Genomic DNA, 5,923 nt, shown 5'->3' with positions numbered 1-5,923 from the left:
CTAAGATGACTTGTCATCACAACACCAAACTTAAAGCTTGCTTGTCCCCAAGCAAGAAATAGATTTATGCTCCAAGGTTCTTTCAATTAAGATGGATTGAGGAACACTTGTAAAGTGCAGTGAGTGAAGTGATCAAGTATCAGTGGGATAAATTCTAAATCATATGCTCATGCAAGGGCTTCAGTGCTCACTAGTCCTTACATATTGGGAGTCGTAGGTCTTAGGATTTTCATCCAAATGGTGTCATGGAGATCTCTTTATATGTAGTCACCTTGAAGCAGCTTATAGTTTATGTGCTTTGGCCTCGACTCTAAGTATCATGTCTCAAGGCGGCTCTTTAGATAAGCTTTCAATCAATACTCCTAAACCAGTTGGTTTTAAGGTATTAGGTGTTGAAGCACCCCTGAGGATTTACTTGCTCAAGCCTCTTTCCTTGACACACTTCAACCACAAGCATTTACTAGGATAACAACTCTTTGAGTTTTTGTTTCTTTCTTTCTTTTTCTGCCTAGTAATTGATGCTCAGAGCCTTGGGCCATATTTCTTTTGTTTTTGTATTTTCTTTTCTTTCTTTTTTTTTTTTTTTGTTTGCTGCTTCTTGGATCAATAAATTTTTGAGAATCTCCACAAAACTTCTTTGAACTTCATGTCCCGCCTATGAGCTCCCATGCAAGTTTTCACAAGCATGCAACCTCAATACAAAATCATATAACCAGAACCACCACTTTTCCTAATCTTTTGCTTGCCTCAAAATTGTTTAATTCCTCAATCTTTCTTTTCAAAGAACTTTCATGTGATGCATTTCTTGAAACTGGAGTGCAAACAAGTTTTGAAGATAAGAATGTTGTGAATGATCAGACACCTTGCTTATTGAATTATAAAGAAAGACTATGCTATGCAGGCAGGGGAAAATAAAAAAAAAAGAAAAACTATGCTATGCAGATAGGCAGGGCAGATCAGAATACAATTCAACTTTCAATTACAGCAATATTTGATGCAAAACAATGACTTAACAATACAACCTGTTGAAGTTTACTTGCTTTCCTTCTTCTCATCATCATCATTGCTGTCTTCTAGATTCATCTTTTGTTTCTTTGGTTGATGATGCTTTAATCCTTCCAACAGCTTGTATGGACCTCTGCAATGATATTGAAAGTTGCTTGTTCCCCAAGCACTTGGAAATAATGGTTAATCTGCATGATTTATTTGTGGGCTTTTTGAACTTACTTTGGTGTGGGAACACCAAACTTAGTACCTTGCCAATGCATCGGATTAACCATGTGTGATAATTTCTTTTTTTTTTTTTTCTTTTTCAAAAGTAAAAGAACTGGAAACTAAGAAAAACAGTAAAATGGCTAACTAGTTCATCCAGTATGCTTGAAGCCTACATTATGCAAGAAGTGAGAATGTGTTTTATAATGGGATTTTGGTGAAACACCAAACTTAAAATCCTGCATTCTCCTTTAGATTGTTTTGGTGTGCAACACCAAAATTAGCTTCTTGCATTATAGATAAAACTAATTAACCTTTTTATTAAAATAGTTATGAACAGAAAACTACCTCGGGTTGGGTTGCCTCCCAACAAGCGCTCTTTTATTGTCACTAGCTTGACATCCTTCATCCTCTGATCATGGAAGTTGAGGTCTCTGTTGCCTTTGGTTTCCTCCTCTTATCGTAGGTTTTTCCTTGTTTTCCATAACTGCTTTCCCTTTCAACTCAGCAGCTTTTTCATTGTTCTTTGAGTCATCTTCATTGGCTCTTAGGGATATATTTCCCTCTCTCTCACCCAGTTTAGCAGGGTTTTGAACCATTTGTTCCATGTACCTTTCAATTCTCTTGAGATATGCCTCCTGGTTTTTCCTTATGTCCTCCTGTTCTATTAATGTCATTTCTTGAATTTTCATAAGCCTTTCCATCATCATTTCTAGAACATAGAGTTTTTGGAAGTTTAGGACTGGTTGTGACTGTGTTAATTGTGGTGATTGATGTAAGTCATTTTGGGCAGGTGGTGAGGTAGGATAGGGTTGGAGATGTGTATATTGGGGTAGTGTGTAGTGATTTTTGTTGGCATGGTGGTGTTTTTGCAGGTTTGGAAAGTTGGGGTTATTATAGTTGAGGTCCCTTTGTTCATGATTCTGAGGTTCCCTCATTCTTAGATAAGAATGTGGTTTCCATGGTGGAAATTGTGCATTCACTGTGGCAGAATGTAGAAAATCAATTTGTCTAGCTATTGATTCCAAGTGCTGCTGAGTTTGCTGGTGTAGCTGCTTGTTTTGATTCATGATTGCTCTTACTCCTTCAAGATTCATTACTTCCTTTTCTGAAATTGTATTCCGTGGCGTCTCAAATGAGTGTTGGTTATTGGCTCTTTTGTCACTGAACTCTGCAGTTCCTTGGATGGTTGCTGTTGCCTTGAGTAGGCCATCTGAGAAGTAATCTACTGCTTTTCTTGTTTCGGAGGTTAATCCTTCATAGAATGCTCGAAAATCCACCTTGTCATTTGATTTCTTGTATCTCTCCCATGCTTTGAACAGTGGTTCTTCTTTTGTTTGTATGAATGGGTGTACTCCTTCTTTCATCTTGATGTGTTGTTGGGGTGGGGAAAATTTGGCTAGAAACTTGGCAACCAATTCATCCCAACTAGTTATACTTCCATGAGGAAAGGTTTCAAGCCATTGTGCCGCTTCATCCTTCAGTGAGAAGGGAAATAACATGAGCTTAATGGTATCATGGTCTACACCATTGAGATTGACAGCCCCACATGTTTTCAGAAAAATGGATAGGTGCTGTTTAGAGTCCTCCAAGGGATTTCCACCATAGGAACAATTGTTCTCTATTAGTGTAATGAGTTGTGGCTTCATGTTGTGATGTTCTTCTTTCTCAGAAACTCCTTCTTCCCTGTGATATATAAATCAACAACGGAACACACAGCGATTCTCTTGAAAATTGAGTGTAGCCGGTTGAAACAAAACTTCAAACAGTTAGTGGGTTAGTCAAAAATTAAAGAAAAAATATTTGATCTAGATCACCACCTCACTTTATCATTGTCAATCTAATCAATCCCCGGCAACGGCGCCAAAAACTTGATGAGATATTTTGATGAGAAACGAATTTCTACCAAAACACCCAAAACTAACCGGCAAGTGTACCGGGTCGTATCAAGTAATAAAAACTCACGGAAGTGAGGTCGATCCCACAGGGATTGAAGGATTGAGCAATTTTAGTTTAGTGGTTGATTTAGTCAAGCGAATCAAGTGTTGGTTGGGTGATTTGTGATTTGCAGAATGTAAATTGCATGAAATTAAAGAGAGCGGGAAAGTAAATTGCTGAAACTTAAAGGACAAGAAATTAAATGACAGAAACTTAAAGGGCAAGAAATGTAAATTGCAGAATCTTAAAGTGCAAGAAATGTAAATTGCTTGAAAAGTAAAGGGGATTGGGATGAGGATTTGCAGAATTTAAACAAGGGAAAACTAAATTGCATCAAACAGAAGAGGAAAAGGGAGTTGGGATTGAACCGGATCTTATAACAGCAAAGTAAATGAACAATGAAAGCATTAAACAGAGAATTGAAATGAGAATTTAGATCTCAGGACCCAGAGACTAGAAAACCAAGTCTAGATCTCAATGCCTTCCTAGATCCCACAAGAACAATAGCAAGGAAATTGTAAATTGCAAAGAAAAGAGATGAAGATCAAGTAACAGAAACAGAAATGCTAATTCAATTAACAGTAAAGGAAACAGAGAGATCCAAGATTGAGATTGAAACAGAATTTCTTCAATTCTCCAATCCAAGATCCAAGACAAAAGTCAAATGAAATTGAAAGCAATGAAAGCAAGAAATTAAAGTTCACTCAAGTTCAAAAGCTCTTCGAAAACTATTATGAAAATTCTAAAAGGAAAGCTCTAAAAGAAAACTCTCCCCCAAAAAGCTCTCTAAACAAATTGAATTCTATCCTATTTATACACTTTCCAAAATGATCTTCAAGCCTTGAGTTGGGCCTTTGTTCTTGGTGGAATTGGGTTGAAAGAGGCCTTGGTTGATTGCTCTTGAAGATTGAAGAAGAACCGAAGTGAACCAATTGAACCGGAAATGGAGTTAGCCAACGTTGGTCTTCAACGTTAGGGTCAAAGTTAGGGGTCTAACTTTGACCCTAACTTTTCATATCAGCAAACCACATTCTTCTGGTTTAGACGTTGGCGCCAACGTTAGGGGTCTAACTTTGACCCTAACGTTGGCCTTGCTTGGTGTGATTGGTGCCAACGTTAGCCTCCACGTTAGGGGGCTAACGTTGGCGCAAACGTTGCCTACTCCCCCATTGTGATTTAAGTGCCAACGTTAGCCTCCAAGTTAGGGGGCTAACGTTGGCGCAAACGTTGGTAGCCCAGGGAGAAACTCTCAAGTTCCAACGTTAGCCTCCAAGTTAGGGGGCTAACGTTGGAGCTAACGTTGGCTACTTCCAAAGAGTGATTCATATGCCCAACGTTAGCCTCCAAGTTAGGGGGCTAACGTTGGGGCTAACTTCATGCAACCCGGTTCAATTTTCACTTATTCCATTGTCCTCTCTTCACTCCTAGCCATTCCTCTTTGCTTCAACCTTTCTCCAAGCCTTCTTCACCTATCATTGATCAACCAAACTAATCAAAGTTTTGCTCAAAATCATGAGGTATTCAATCTTCCACAATATGCAACAAATATAGTTCAAAACCTCATGAAATGGCATGAATTCACATATGGTTGGTTCAATCAAGGGAAACATGAAAATCTACTCAATTAGCTTGCTTGTAGCTTAAGAAAGTGCATAATTCTAATGAAAACAAAAGAAAAAGACTAGCTAAAATGGGCTAAGATGACTTGTCATCAACGCTATCCCGAGGAGGACACCTAAAGGCGAGCCGTAATGGCCTCATCTTTGGCAAGCTCCTCCGGTTTTTTTCACAGTTTTATTCCAGATTTTTTTATTTTTTTTTTTTCGTTCTGCTGACCCTCGTTCTTTAAATGACGCTATCCCGAGGAGGACACCTAAAGGCGAGCCGTAATGGCCTCATCTTTGGCAAGCTCCTCCGGTTTTTTTCACAGTTTTTTTCCAGATTTATTTATTTATTTATTTATTTTTTTTTTTTACGTTCTGCTGACCCTCGTTCTTTAAATGACGCTATCCCGAGGAGGACACCTAAAGGCGAGCCGTAATGGCCTCATCTTTGGCAAGCTCCTACGGTTTTTTTCACAGTTTTTTTTTCCGGTTTTTTTTGTTTTTGTTTTTTTTTTTTTTTTTTTTTTTTTTTTTTTTTTAACGTTCTGCTGACCCTCGTTCTTTAAATGACGCTATCCCGAGGAGGACACCTAAAGGCGAGCCGTAATGGCCTCATCTTTGGCAAGCTCCTCCGGTTTTTTTCACAGTTTTATTCCAGATTTTTTTTTTTTTTTTTTACGTTCTGCTGACCCTCGTTCTTTAAATGACGCTATCCCGAGGAGGACACCTAAAGGTGAGCCTTAATGGCCTCATCTTTGGCAAGCTCCTCGGGTTATTTTCACAGTTTTTTTCCAGAATTTTTTTCCGGTTTTTTTTTTTTTTTTTTTTTACCTTCCACTGACCCTCGTTCTTTAAATGACGCTATCCCGAGGAGGACACCTAAAGGCGAGCCGTAATGGCCTCATCTTTGGCAAGCTACTCCGGTTTTTTTCACAGTTTTTTTTTTCCGGGTTTTTTTTTTTTTTTTTTTTTTTTTAACGTTCTGCTGTCCCTCGTTCTTTAAATGACGCTATCCCGAGGAGGACACCGAAAGGCGAGCCGTAATGGCCTCATCTTTGTCAAGCTCCTCGGGTTATTTTCACAGTTTTTTTCCAGATTTTTTTTCCGTTTTTTTTTTTTTTTTTTTTTACCTTCCGCGGACCCTCGTTCTTTAAATGACGCTAACCCGA

The sequence above is a fragment of the Arachis ipaensis genome, chromosome B4 (assembly GCF_059453495.1).
Source record: "Arachis ipaensis isolate K30076 ecotype BB chromosome B4, ASM5945349v1, whole genome shotgun sequence".
Taxonomy (NCBI): Eukaryota; Viridiplantae; Streptophyta; class Magnoliopsida; order Fabales; family Fabaceae; genus Arachis; species Arachis ipaensis.
Note: the sequence above shows the minus strand (reverse complement) of the source record.